The sequence below is a fragment of the Arachis hypogaea genome, unplaced genomic scaffold (genome assembly GCF_003086295.3).
Source record: "Arachis hypogaea cultivar Tifrunner unplaced genomic scaffold, arahy.Tifrunner.gnm2.J5K5 arahy.Tifrunner.gnm2.scaffold_30, whole genome shotgun sequence".
Taxonomy (NCBI): Eukaryota; Viridiplantae; Streptophyta; class Magnoliopsida; order Fabales; family Fabaceae; genus Arachis; species Arachis hypogaea.
In genome coordinates, this window is record NW_027255469.1 from 343348 (window position 1) to 358576 (window position 15229).

The 15229-nt window shown below is 38.6% G+C and overlaps 1 long non-coding RNA gene across 1 annotated transcript in view; it reads right to left on the bottom strand.

Annotated features, from left to right (window-relative positions):
- Window positions 1-12166, bottom strand: part of LOC140183397 (uncharacterized) — a 128480-nt gene extending 116314 nt beyond the window's left edge. The window contains exon 1 of the long non-coding RNA XR_011879407.1: window positions 11960-12166. This is a non-coding gene — a long non-coding RNA (uncharacterized lncRNA). The remainder of the gene's footprint in view (window positions 1-11959) is intronic.
- Between the last annotated feature and the right edge of the window lie 3063 nt (window positions 12167-15229).

The window sequence follows — 15229 nt, forward strand, 5'->3', positions numbered from 1 at the left end:
TCCTCGGGATAGCGTCATTTAAAGAACGAGGGTCAGCAGAACGTAAAAAAAAAAAAAAAAAAAAAAAAATCTGGAAAAAAACTGTGAAAAAAACCGGAGGAGCTTGCCAAAGATGAGGCCATTACGGCTCGCCTTTAGGTGTCCTCCTCGGGATAGCGTCATTTAAAGAACGAGGGTCAGCAGAACGTAAAAAAAAAAAAAAAAAAAAAAAAAAAAATCTGAAAAAAACTGTGAAAAAAACCGGAGGAGCTTGCCAAAGATGAGGCATTACGGCTCCCTTTAGGTGTCCTCCTCGGGATAGCGTCATTTAAAGAACGAGGGTCAGCAGAACGTAAAAAAAAAAAAAAAAAAAAAAAATCTGGAAAAAAACTGTGAAAAAAACCGGAGGAGCTTGCCAAAGATGAGGCCATTACGGCTCGCCTTTAGGTGTCCTCCTCGGGATAGCGTCATTTAAAGAACGAGGGTCAGCAGAAGTAAAAAAAAAAAAAAAAAAAAAAAAAAAAACGAAAAAAATCTGGAAAAAAACTGTGAAAAAAACCGGAGGAGCTTGCCAAAGATGAGGCCATTAGGCTCCCTTTAGGTGTCCTCCTCGGATAGCGTCATTTAAAGAACGAGGGTCAGCGAAGTAAAAAAAAAAAAAAAAAAAAAAAAATCTGGAAAAAAACTGTGAAAAAAACCGGAGGAGCTTGCCAAAGATGAGGCCATTACGGCTCGCCTTTCGGTGTCCTCCTCGGGATAGCGTCATTTAAAGAACGAGGGTCAGCAGAACGTAAAAAAAAAAAAAAAAAAAAAAAATCTGGAAAAAAACTGTGAAAAAAACCGGAGGAGCTTGCCAAAGATGAGGCATTACGGCTCCCTTAGGTGTCCTCCTCGGGATAGCGTCATTTAAAGAACGAGGGTCAGCAGAACGTAAAAAAAAAAAAAAAAAAAAATCTGGAAAAAAACTGTGAAAAAAACCGGAGGAGCTTGCCAAAGATGAGGCCATTACGGCTCGCCTTTAGGTGTCCTCCTCGGGATAGCGTCATTTAAAGAACGAGGGTCAGCGAAGTAAAAAAAAAAAAAAAAAAAAAAAAAAAAAAAAAAAAAAAAAAAATCTGGAAAAAACTGTGAAAAAAACCGGAGGAGCTTGCCAAAGATGAGGCCATTACGGCTCGCCTTTAGGTGTCCTCCTCGGGATAGCGTCATTTAAAGAACGAGGGTCAGCAGAACGTAAAAAAAAAAAAAAAAAAAAAACTGGAAAAAAACTGTGAAAAAAACCGAGGAGCTTGCCAAAGATGAGGCCATTACGGCTCGCCTTTGGTGTCCTCCTCGGATAGCGTCATTTAAAGAACGAGGGTCAGCAGAACGTAAAAAAAAAAAAAAAAATCTGGAAAAAAACTGTGAAAAAAACCGGAGGAGCTTGCCAAAGATGAGGCCATTACGGCTCCCTTTAGGTGTCCTCCTCGGATAGCGTCATTTAAAAACGAGGTCAGCAGAACGTAAAAAAAAAAAAAAAAAAAAAAAATCTGGAAAAAAACTGGAAAAAAACGAGGAGCTGCCAAAGATGAGGCATTACGGCTCCCTTTAGTGTCCTCCTCGGATAGCGTATTTAAAGAACGAGTCAGCAGAAAAAAAAAAAAAAAAAAAAAAAAATCTGGAAAAAACTGTGAAAAAAACCGAGGAGCTTGCCAAAGATGAGGCCATTACGGCTCGCTGATGACAAGTCATCCTAGCCCATTTTAGCTAGTCTTTTTCTTTAGTTTTCATTAGAATTATGCACTTTCTTGAGCTACAAGCAAGCTAATTGAGTAGATTTTCATGTTTCCCTTGATTGAACCAACCATATGTGAATTCATGCCATTTCATGAGGTTTTGAACTATATTTGTTGCATATTGTGGAAGATTGAATACCTCATGATTTTGAGCAAACTTTGATTAGTTTGGTTGATCAATGATAGGTGAAGAAGGCTTGGAGAAAGGTTGAAGCAAAGAGGAATGGCTAGGAGTGAAGAAGGACAATGGAATAAGTGAAAATTGAACCGGGTTGCATGAAGTTAGCCCCAACGTTAGCCCCCTAACTTGGAGGCTAACGTTGGGCATGAATCACTCCTGGAAGTGCCAACGTTAGCTCCAACGTTAGCCCCCTAACTTGGAGGCTAACGTTGGAACTTGAGAGTTTCTCCCTGGGCTACCAACGTTTGCGCCAACGTTAGCCCCCTAACTTGGAGGCTAACGTTGGCACTTAAATCACAATGGGGGAGAGGCAACGTTTGCGCCAACGTTAGCCCCCTAACGTGGAGGCTAACGTTGGCACCATACAACAAGCAAGGCCAACGTTAGGGTCAAAGTTAGACCCCTAACGTTGGCCCAACGTCCAAACCAGAAGAATGTGGTTGCTGATATGAAAAGTTAGGGTCAAAGTTAGACCCCTAACTTTGACCCTAACGTTGAAGACCAACGTTGGCTAACTCCATTTCCGGTTCAATTGGTTCACTTCGGTTCTTCTTCAATCTTCAAGAGCAATCAACCAAGGCCTCTTTCAACCCAATTCCACCAAGAACAAAGGCCCAACTCAAGGCTTGAAGATCATTTTGGAAAGTGTATAAATAGGATAGAATTCAATTTGTTTAGAGAGCTTTTGGCTGGAGAGTTTTCCTTTAGAGCTTTCCTTTTAGAATTTTCATAATAGTTTTCGGAGAGCTTTTGAACTTGAGTGAACTTTAATTTCTTGTTTCATTGCTTTCAATTTCATTTTACTTTTGTCTTGGATCTTGGATTGGAGAATTGAAGAAATTCTGTTTCAATCTCAATCTTGGATCTCTCTGCTTTATTTACTGAATTTCATTTCCGGTTTATTGTTCTTCATCTCTTTTCTTTGCAATTTACAATTTCCTTGCTATTGTTCTTGTTGGATCTAGGAAGGCATTGAGATCTAGACTTGGTTTTCTAGTCTCTGGGTCCTGAGATCTAAATTCTCATTTCAATTCTCTGTTTAATGCTTTCATTGTTCATTTACTTTGCTGTTATAAGATCCGGTTCAATCCCAATTCCCTTTTCCTCTTCTGTTTGATGCAATTTAGTTTTTCCTTGTTTAAATTCTGCAAATCCACATCCCAATCCCCTTTACATTTCAAGCAATTTACATTTCTTGCACTTTAAGATTCCGCAATTTACATTTCTTGCACTTTAAGTTTCTGCATTTAATTTCTTGTTCTTTAAGTTTCAGCAATTTACTTTCCCGCTCTCTTTATTTCATGCAATTTACATTCTGCAAATCACAAATCACCCAACCAACACTTGATTCGCTTGACTAAATCAACCACTAAACTAAAATTGCTCAATCCTTCAATCCCTGTGGGATCGACCTCACTCCCGTGAGTTTTTATTACTTGATACGACCCGGTACACTTGCCGGTTAGTTTTGGGTGTTTTGGTAGAATTCGTTTCTCACCAAAATATCTCATCAAGTTTTTGGCGCCGTTGCCGGGGATTGATTAGATTGACAATGATTAAGTGAGGTGGTAATCTAGATCAAGCACTTTTTCTTTATTTTTCTTAACTTTGATTAACCCACTAACTGTTTGAATTTTTGCTTAAACTAAACTTCATTCTAGCAGTAGATTGAAGTATCACTGGTTGTTTCTTATGTTTGCTTGTATGTCAGGTACACAAAGAGCCATACCCATTTTCATGAACAGACGAAAGAACTCTCAGGAGGTTAAGAAGAGCCGAAAGAGGGAAAAGTATTGTTGGAGAAGAAGAATCTGAGGAAGAATACCACGAGATGGAAGGAGATACATCTAATCCAGGAGAAGGAGTTAATAATCCACCACAACAGAGGAGAGTATTGGCTTCCTATACTTTTGCAAATGCTAGACATTGTGGAAGCAGCATTCTCACCCCTAATGTCAATGCAAATAACTTTGAACTGAAGCCACAACTCATCACATTGGTCCAGAATAACTGCTCATTTGGAGGAGGACCATTGGAGGATCCAAATCAACATCTATCTACCTTCTTGAGGATCTGTGACACTGTCAAATCCAATGGTGTGAATCCTGAGACTTACAAGCTTCTGCTGTTCCCGTTCTCATTAAGGGATAAGGCTGCACAATGGCTTGAAACTTTTCCCCAAGCAAGTATCACTAGTTGGGATGACTTGGTGGCTAAATTTCTAGCCAAATTCTATCCACCCCAGAGAGTCATCAGGCTGAAAACTGAGGTGCAGACATTCACACAATTAGATGCTGAATCCTTGTATGAAGCATGGGAGAGGTACAAAGCCTTAATCAGAAAGTGCCCTCCAGAGATGTTCAATGAATGGGATGTGCTGCAAAATTTCTATGAAGGCCTGACATTGAAATCTCAGGAGGCATTAGATCATTCTGCTGGAGGTTCACTACAACTAATGAAAACTGCTGAGGAAGCTCAGAATCTTGTGGACATGGTGGCCAACAATCAATATTTCTTTGCTCATCAAAGAAGCCGCCAACCATCACAAAGAAGAGGAGTAATGGAACTAGACGGAGTGGATTCAATCCTAGCTCAAAACAAGATGATGCAGCAGCAATTTCAACAACAATTTGAGCAAATGGCTAAGAGGATTGACAGTCTCCAAGTTGCAGCAGTCAACACTAGCCAGCCATCAACCACATGGGGTCAGAGTGAAGAGACTCAAGAGGAGCAACAACAAGAACAAGTCCAGTACATGCACAACCAAAATTCTGGGCCAAATGAAGTATATGGTGACACTTACAACCCTTCTTGGAAGAACCACCCAAACCTTAGGTGGGGAGACAATCACAACCAAAATCAACAACCATGGCAGAGAAACTCAAACCAAAACACTTTAAGAAACAACCAAAACCACAACCAGCAGCAAACCAACCAAAACCCCTACAGAAAACCTCAAAACAACTACTCCAACCCCAACCATTACCAATCTAATAACCAACCCACCAACCAAAATGTCTACCATCCACCATCCACATTCACAACCCACCACAAGCATCACCTGAATCTCAAAGACTCACCAACTTGGAAACCTTGATAGACAAAATGTGGAAACACCAAGAAATGACAACCAAGAACCATGAAGCCTCCATGAAGAGCCTAGAGAGGCAAATTGGGCAAATCTCCAAACAGATTTCTGTTGAGAAATCTTCAAGCTCACTGCCAAGTGACACAATCCCAAATCCTAAGGAAGAATGCAAGGCAATACAATTGAGGAGTGGAAAAGTCTTGGTGAAAAATGAAGAAGCAACCAAGAAGCCAAAGGAAAGTGACAAGAAACAAGCTGAAGAAGAGAAAGTCAATGACAAGAAGGAGGCAGCAAGCAAGCCAACTCAGAATCAAGTTCAAGAAAAAGAAGATCAGCCACAAAAATCAAGAAAGGGAAAGGAAGTAATTGAAGAGCCAACTGAGGACCAAAGGCAGGGAAATAACTTCACTCCTCCCTTGCCATATCCTCAAAGGTTTAACAAGGAAACTAAGGACCAACACTTCCCAAAATTTCTTGAAATCTTAAGAAGTTAGAATCAATATTCCCTTAGCTGAAGCACTTGAGCAAATGCCCCTGTACGCAAAGTTCTTGAAGGAACTTATCAACAAGAAGAGGAGTTGGCAAGTTAATGAAACTGTACTGCTCACTGAGGAATGCAGAGCACTAATCCAGAAGGGACTTCCTCCCAAACTTGAGGACCCTGGGAGTTTCTTTCTACCCTGCGCCATTGGCAGTATAACTATCAAGAAGGCGATGTGTGACTTGGGAGCTAGTATCAATCTGATGCCTGCCTCTCTAGTGAAAAAGTTAGGCATAAAAGAGGTAAGACCAGTACAGATGTCTCTAGAATTGGTGGACAAATCAGTGATATGCCCCAGTGGTATAATTGAGAACCTTCTAGTCAAGGTAGATAGATTCATCTTCCCTGCAGATTTTGTGATCCTGGATTCGAATCAGGATGAGGGCGACTCCATTATACTGGGAAGACCGTTTTAGCCACTGCTAGGGCCATCATAGACATAGAGCAAGGAGAATTAACCCTCAGGATGCATAATGAAAATATCACTCTGAGTGTACTACCAGAAACACAGAACAGTAATGAAAAGAAGGATGGTACAGAAACAGACAAGGAGAATCTGCAGTGGAGGGAGGAAATCAACAAGACAAACAACAACTGCCCTCCCAAGCAAGAGATAGATGATACAGCAGGCCAAAAAGAGAAAGAGACTGTGCAAAGTAATGAAGAAGCTCAAGGGAACATTGTAGTATTGGCAACTAAGAAAAGGAATTTCAAAAGGGAGCCTGTTTTCAAAGAAGAAGAATTAACAAAAGGAAGGAAGAAAAACAAAAACAGAATCAAAAAGGGGTGGAAGAAAAAAAAATTCCAACAGAAGGGCTCTCCAAAGGTGACAAAGTGCAGTTAGTCTATCAACAACTGGGAACAGACCAACAGACTAACGATTACTATACTGTGAGCAAAATATTATCACTAGAACATGCTGAGATAGAGCACCAAGGAACAAAGAAGAAGCTCACGATCAGAGGGGACAAGTTGAGGCACTACAGTCATCAACCGCCATAAAAGAAAGCCTCAGTGTCAAGCTAGTGACAATAAAAGAGCGCTTGTTGGGAGGCAACCCAACCTGAGGTAGTTTTCTTTTCATAGTTATTTCAATAAAAAGGTTAAATGATTGGTATGTATTGCAAGGAGCTAAGTTTGGTGTTTCACACCAAAACATATTAAGGGAGAATGAAGGATTCTAAGTTTGGTGTCCACCAAAATCTTACTTAAAAGCACATTCTCACTTTCTATATAAAGAGTTACCAGCTCCAAGCAATCTGACAAATCATTTAAGCATTGTCTGTTTCTAGTTTTCAATTTTATTACCTTTAGCAAAGATTTAAGCTTTCACATATGGTTATGGATAAGAAACATGGCAAAGACTAAGTTTGGTGTTCACACACCAAAGTAAGTTCAAACGCCTACAAGAAAGTCTTGCACACTAACAAATCACATAAGGGCTTGAGAAACAAGCAACTTCCATTAACACTGCAGAAAATCAATCACTCTTCTGGGAGGACTACTCACCATTAGCTGAGATGAAAGAAGAAGGAGCCACCAAGAGGTTGTATTGTCATTTAACTCCATCAGTATTGAATTGCTCTAATTTGGAAGTATGAATATGCCCATTTTAACAGAAACTGTTAGTGTAGTATGCATCAATTATGTTTTTGTAGGCTGGTTTTTATGTTGGCTTGTGTGTTCATTTTCACTTACAAGAAGCATTGTTGTCCCCTGCATCTTTTAATTCAATAAAAGAACAGTTTGAATGTGAAGAATAATGGCTCTGTTAGTTAGAAGTAGAATAAAAGTAAGTGGTGGTGTGTGTGTGATTGTATAATAGCTCACTTTTAGTGAATAAATAGCTAGATATCTCTTCTAAGTAAAAGTGGCTACTGTCTATGAATCTCAATTGAATTGATTCCTTGGTTAGAAAGAAAAACAAAAAGAAAGAAAGAACAAAGAGAGCCAAAAAGTGGCAAAACAAAAGAAAAACAAAAAGAAATAAAGCTGGACACCAATAGCTTGAACTTTGAAATATATGCCTGTGATGTTTTTGTACTAGGATCTGCTTGGATTAGTAAGCTCTTAGGAGTGCCTCAACACTTGGTGACTTGGGTTAACTAACCCGGGATCATCAGCTGAAAATCCATTATCAAGAGCAACCTAACTACAAACATTTAGTAGCCAAAGAGGTGCTGGGCATCAATGTTTTAAGAAGGAATGTGAGCCAAGTGTCTATGGTGAATAATGTGTCAAGTATAAAGAAAGAAAATGAACTTGCTACACATGACACTCAAATAAAGCTTGTGAATAAAGTAAAAGCCAAGGATAAAGGAATAATGAGAGGTCATAGCAGTATGTCACTTGAGCTTGAAGGAACTTTCTAGGCCTAGGAGTCAATAAGAAGTGAGCATTTGCATATCCACATAAAACCCCATGAACTATCAATAACACTCTGCTAGCATGAACTTCCTCTTCCATTTCATTCTTTCTTCTTAATAATTCATTTCTTGCTTGGGGACAAGCAAGCTTTAAGTTTGGTGTTGTGATGACAAGTCATCCTAGCCCATTTTAGCTAGTCTTTTTCTTTAGTTTTCATTAGAATTATGCACTTTCTTGAGCTACAAGCAAGCTAATTGAGTAGATTTTCATGTTTCCCTTGATTGAACCAACCATATGTGAATTCATGCCATTTCATGAGGTTTTGAACTATATTTGTTGCATATTGTGGAAGATTGAATACCTCATGATTTTGAGCAAAACTTTGATTAGTTTGGTTGATCAATGATAGGTGAAGAAGGCTTGGAGAAAGGTTGAAGCAAAGAGGAATGGCTAGGAGTGAAGAGAGGACAATGGAATAAGTGAAAATTGAACCGGGTTGCATGAAGTTAGCCCCAACGTTAGCCCCCTAACTTGGAGGCTAACGTTGGGCATATGAATCACTCTTTGGAAGTAGCCAACGTTAGCTCCAACGTTAGCCCCCTAACTTGGAGGCTAACGTTGGAACTTGAGAGTTTCTCCCTGGGCTACCAACGTTTGCGCCAACGTTAGCCCCCTAACTTGGAGGCTAACGTTGGCACTTAAATCACAATGGGGGAGTAGGCAACGTTTGCGCCAACGTTAGCCCCCTAACGTGGAGGCTAACGTTGGCACCAATCACACCAAGCAAGGCCAACGTTAGGGTCAAAGTTAGACCCCTAACGTTGGCGCCAACGTCTAAACCAGAAGAATGTGGTTTGCTGATATGAAAAGTTAGGGTCAAAGTTAGACCCCTAACTTTGACCCTAACGTTGAAGACCAACGTTGGCTAACTCCATTTCCGGTTCAATTGGTTCACTTCGGTTCTTCTTCAATCTTAAGAGCAATCAACCAAGGCCTCTTTCAACCCAATTCCACCAAGAACAAAGGCCCAACTCAAGGCTTGAAGATCATTTTGGAAAGTGTATAAATAGGATAGAATTCAATTTGTTTAGAGAGCTTTTTCGGAGAGTTTTCTTTTAGAGCTTTCCTTTTAGAATTTTCATAATAGTTTCGAAGAGCTTTTCGAACTTGAGTAATTTAATAGTTTTTGGGAAGCTTTTGTTACGGAGTGAACTTGAATTTCTTTGTTTCCTTTTACTTGCAATTTCATTTTACTTTTGTCTTGGATCTTGGATTGGAGAATTGAAGAAATTCTGTTTCAATCTCAATCTTAGATCTCTCTGTTTCTTTATTTTACTGTTAATTGAATTTCATTTCCGGTTCATTGTTCTTCATCTCTTTTCTTTGCAATTTACAATTTCCTTGCCATTGTTCTTATTGGATCTAGGAAGGCATTGAGATCTAGACTTGGTTTTCTAGTCTCTGGGTCCTGAGATCTGAAATTCTCATTTCAATTCCCTGTTTACTGCCTCTTATGTTCATTTACTTTACTGCTTTGTTTCCGGTTCAATCCCAATTCCCCTTCCCTCTTCTGTTTGATGCAATTTAGTTTTTCTTTGTTTAAATTCTGCAAATCCACATCCCAATCCCCTTTACATTTCAAGCAATTTACATTTCTTGCACTTTAAGATTCCGCAATTTACATTTCTTGCACTTTAAGTTTCTGCCATTTAATTTCTTGTTCTTTAAGTTTCAGCAATTTACTTTCCCGCTCTCTTTAATTTCATGCAATTTACATTCTGCAATTCACAAATCACTCAACCAAAACTTGATTCGCTTGACTAAATCAACCACTAAGCTAAAATTGCTCAATCCTTCAATCCCTGTGGGATCGACCTCACTCCCGTGAGTTTTTATTACTTGATACGACCCGGTACACTTGCCGGTTAGTTTTGGGTGTTTTGGGAGAGATTCGTTTCTCACCAAAATATCTCATCAAGTTTTTGGCGCCGTTGCCGGGGATTGATTAGATTGACAATGATTAAGTGAGGTGGTAATCTAGATCAAGCACTTTTTCTTTATTTTTCTTTAACCTTTGATTAACCCACTAACTGTTTGAATTTTTGCTTAAGCTAACTAAAACTTCATTCTAGCAGTAGATTGAAGTATCACTGGTTTGTGTGCTCTTATGTTCTGCTTGTATGTCAGGTACACAAAGAGCCATACCCAATTTTCATGAACAAGACGAAAGAACTCTCAGGAGGTTAAGAAGAGCCGAAAGAGGGAAAAGTATTGTTGGAGAAGAAGAATCTGAGGAAGAATACCACGAGATGGAAGGAGATACATCTAATCCAGGAGAAGGAGTTAATAATCCACCACAACAGAGGAGAGTATTGGCTTCCTATACTTTTGCAAATGCTAGACATTGTGGAAGCAGCATTCTCACCCCTAATGTCAATGCAAATAACTTTGAACTGAAGCCACAACTCATCACATTGGTCCAGAATAACTGCTCATTTGGAGGAGGACCATTGGAGGATCCAAATCAACATCTATCTACCTTCTTGAGGATCTGTGACACTGTCAAATCCAATGGTGTGAATCCTGAGACTTACAAGCTTCTGCTGTTCCCGTTCTCATTAAGGGATAAAAACTGTGAAAAAACCGAAGGAGCTTGCCAAAGATGAGGCCATTACGGCTCGCCTTTAGATGTCTCGGATAGCGTCATTAAAGAAGAGGTCAGCAAAAAAAAAAAAAAAAAAAAAGGAAAAAATATGGAAAAAACTGTGAAAAAACCGAAGGAGCTTGCCAAAGATGAGGCCATTACGGCTCGCCTTTAGGTGTCCTCCTCGGGATAGCGTAATTTAAAGAACGAGGGTCAGCAGAACGTAAAAAAAAAAAAAAAAAAAAAAAAAAAAAAACGGAAAAAGAATCTGGAAAAAAACTGTGAAAAAAACCGAAGGAGCTTGCCAAAGATGAGGCCATTACGGCTCGCCTTTAGGTGTCCTCCTCGGGATAGCGTAATTTAAAGAACGAGGGTCAGCAGAACGTAAAAAAAAAAAAAAAAAAAAAAAAAAAAAAAAATCTGGAAAAAAACTGTGAAAAAAACGAAGAGCTGCCAGAAGTAAAAAAAAAAAAAAAAAAAAAAAAAAAAAAAAAAAATCTGGAAAAAAACTGTGAAAAAAACCGAAGGAGCTTGCCAAAGATGAGGCCATTACGGCTCGCCTTTAGTGTCCTCCTCGGGATAGCGTCATTTAAAGAACGAGGGTCAGCAGAAAAAAAAAAAAAAAAAAAAAGGAAAAAATATGGAAAAAAACTGTGAAAAAAACCGAAGGAGCTTGCCAAAGATGAGGCCATTACGGCTCGCCTTTAGGTGTCCTCCTCGGGATAGCGTATTTAAAGAACGAGGGTCAGCAGAACGTAAAAAAAAAAAAAAAAAAAAAAAAAAAACGGAAAAAGAATCTGGAAAAAAACTGTGAAAAAAACCGAAGGAGCTTGCCAAAGATGAGGCCATTACGGCTCGCCTTTAGGTGTCCTCCTCGGGATAGCGTAATTTAAAGAACGAGGGTCAGCAGAACGTAAAAAAAAAAAAAAAAAAAAAAAAAAAAAAAAAAACGGAAAAAGAATCTGGAAAAAAACTGTGAAAAAAACCGAAGGAGCTTGCCAAAGATGAGGCCATTACGGCTCGCCTTTAGGTGTCCTCCTCGGGATAGCGTCATTTAAAGAACGAGGGTCAGCAGAAGTAAAAAAAAAAAAAAAAAAAAAGGAAAAAAATCTGGAAAAAAACTGTGAAAAAAACCGAAGGAGCTTGCCAAAGATGAGGCCATTACGGCTCGCCTTTAGGTGTCCTCCTCGGGATAGCGTAATTTAAAGAACGAGGGTCAGCAGAACGTAAAAAAAAAAAAAAAAAAAAAAAAAAAAAAACGGAAAAAGAATCTGGAAAAAAACTGTGAAAAAAACCGAAGGAGCTTGCCAAAGATGAGGCCATTACGGCTCGCCTTTAGGTGTCCTCCTCGGGATAGCGTAATTTAAAGAACGAGGGTCAGCAGAACGTAAAAAAAAAAAAAAAAAAAAAAAAAAAAAAAAAAAAAAAAAAAAAAAAAAAAAAAAAAAAAAAAAAAAAAAAAAAAAAAAAAAAAACGGAAAAAAATCTGGAAAAAAACTGTGAAAAAAACCGAAGGAGCTTGCCAAAGATGAGGCCATTACGGCTCGCCTTTAGGTGTCCTCCTCGGGATAGCGTCATTTAAAGAACGAGGGTCAGCAGAAGTAAAAAAAAAAAAAAAAAAAAAGGAAAAAATTGGAAAAAAACTGTGAAAAAAACCGAAGGAGCTTGCCAAAGATGAGGCCATTACGGCTCGCCTTTAGGTGTCCTCCTCGGGATAGCGTAATTTAAAGAACGAGGGTCAGCAGAACGTAAAAAAAAAAAAAAAAAAAAAAAAAAAAACGAAAAAAACTGAAAAAAACTGTGAAAAAAACCGAAGGAGCTTGCCAAAGATGAGGCCATTACGGCTCGCCTTTAGGTGTCCTCCTCGGGATAGCGTCATTTAAAGAACGAGGGTCAGCAGAACGTAAAAAAAAAAAAAAAAAAAAAAAAAACGGAAAAAGAATCTGGAAAAAAACTGTGAAAAAAACCGAAGGAGCTTGCCAAAGATGAGGCCATTACGGCTCGCCTTTAGGTGTCCTCCTCGGGATAGCGTCATTTAAAGAACGAGGGTCAGCAGAACGTAAAAAAAAAAAAAAAAAAAAAAAAAACGAAAAAGAATCTGGAAAAAAACTGTGAAAAAAACCGAAGGAGCTTGCCAAAGATGAGGCCATTACGGCTCGCCTTTAGGTGTCCTCCTCGGGATAGCGTCATTTAAAGAACGAGGGTCAGCAGAACGTAAAAAAAAAAAAAAAAAAAAAAAAAAAAAAAACGGAAAAAGAATCTGGAAAAAAACTGTGAAAAAAACCGAAGGAGCTTGCCAAAGATGAGGCCATTACGGCTCGCCTTTAGGTGTCCTCCTCGGGATAGCGTAATTTAAAGAACGAGGGTCAGCAGAACGTAAAAAAAAAAAAAAAAAAAAAAAAAAAAACGGAAAAAAATCTGGAAAAAAACTGTGAAAAAAACCGAAGGAGCTTGCCAAAGATGAGGCCATTACGGCTCGCCTTTAGGTGTCCTCCTCGGGATAGCGTCATTTAAAGAACGAGGGTCAGCAGAAAAAAAAAAAAAAAAAAAAAGGAAAAAAATATGGAAAAAAACTGTGAAAAAAACCGAAGGAGCTTGCCAAAGATGAGGCCATTACGGCTCGCCTTTAGGTGTCCTCCTCGGGATAGCGTAATTTAAAGAACGAGGGTCAGCAGAACGTAAAAAAAAAAAAAAAAAAAAAAAAAAAAAAAAAAAACGGAAAAAGAATCTGGAAAAAAACTGTGAAAAAAACCGAAGGAGCTTGCCAAAGATGAGGCCATTACGGCTCGCCTTTAGGTGTCCTCCTCGGGATAGCGTAATTTAAAGAACGAGGGTCAGCAGAACGTAAAAAAAAAAAAAAAAAAAAAAAAAAAAAAAAAACTGGAAAAAAAAAAAAAAAAAAAAAAAAAAAAAAAAAAAAAAAAAAAAAAAAAACGGAAAAAAATCTGGAAAAAAACTGTGAAAAAAACCGAAGGAGCTTGCCAAAGATGAGGCCATTACGGCTCGCCTTTAGGTGTCCTCCTCGGGATAGCGTCATTTAAAGAACGAGGGTCAGCAGAACGTAAAAAAAAAAAAAAATAAAAAAAAGGAAAAAAATCTGGAAAAAAACTGTGAAAAAAACCGAAGGAGCTTGCCAAAGATGAGGCCATTACGGCTCGCCTTTAGGTGTCCTCCTCGGGATAGCGTAATTTAAAGAACGAGGGTCAGCAGAACGTAAAAAAAAAAAAAAAAAAAAAAAAAAAAACGGAAAAAGAATCTGGAAAAAAACTGTGAAAAAAACCGAAGGAGCTTGCCAAAGATGAGGCCATTACGGCTCGCCTTTAGGTGTCCTCCTCGGGATAGCGTCATTTAAAGAACGAGGGTCAGCAGAACGTAAAAAAAAAAAAAAAAAAAAAAAAAAAAAAACGGAAAAAGAATCTGGAAAAAAACTGTGAAAAAAACCGAAGGAGCTTGCCAAAGATGAGGCCATTACGGCTCGCCTTTAGGTGTCCTCCTCGGGATAGCGTCATTTAAAGAACGAGGGTCAGCAGAACGTAAAAAAAAAAAAAAAAAAAAAAGGAAAAAAATCTGGAAAAAAACTGTGAAAAAAACCGAAGGAGCTTGCCAAAGATGAGGCCATTACGGCTCGCCTTTAGGTGTCCTCCTCGGGATAGCGTAATTTAAAGAACGAGGGTCAGCAGAACGTAAAAAAAAAAAAAAAAAAAAAAAAAAAAAAACGAAAAAAATCTGAAAAAAACTGTGAAAAAAACCGAAGGAGCTTGCCAAAGATGAGGCCATTACGGCTCGCCTTTAGGTGTCCTCCTCGGGATAGCGTCATTTAAAGAACGAGGGTCAGCAGAACGTAAAAAAAAAAAAAAAAAAAAAAAAACGGAAAAAGAATCTGGAAAAAAACTGTGAAAAAAACCGAAGGAGCTTGCCAAAGATGAGGCCATTACGGCTCGCCTTTAGGTGTCCTCCTCGGGATAGCGTCATTTAAAGAACGAGGGTCAGCAGAACGTAAAAAAAAAAAAAAAAAAAAAAAAAAACGGAAAAAAATCTGGAAAAAAACTGTGAAAAAAACCGAAGGAGCTTGCCAAAGATGAGGCCATTACGGCTCGCCTTTAGGTGTCCTCCTCGGGATAGCGTCATTTAAAGAACGAGGGTCAGCAGAACGTAAAAAAAAAAAAAAAAAAAAAAAAAAAAACGGAAAAAGAATCTGGAAAAAAACTGTGAAAAAAACCGAAGGAGCTTGCCAAAGATGAGGCCATTACGGCTCGCCTTTAGGTGTCCTCCTCGGGATAGCGTATTTAAAGAACGAGGGTCAGCAGAACGTAAAAAAAAAAAAAAAAAAAAAAAAAAAAAACGGAAAAAAATCTGGAAAAAAACTGTGAAAAAAACCGAAGGAGCTTGCCAAAGATGAGGCCATTACGGCTCGCCTTTAGGTGTCCTCCTCGGGATAGCGTCATTTAAAGAACGAGGGTCAGCAGAAAAAAAAAAAAAAAAAAAAAAAAGGAAAAAAATTGGAAAAAAACTGTGAAAAAAACCGAAGGAGCTTGCCAAAGATGAGGCCATTACGGCTCGCCTTTAGGTGTCCTCCTCGGGATAGCGTAATTTAAAGAACGAGGGTCAGCAGAACGTAAAAAAAAAAAAAAAAAAAAAAAAAAAAAAAAAACGGAAA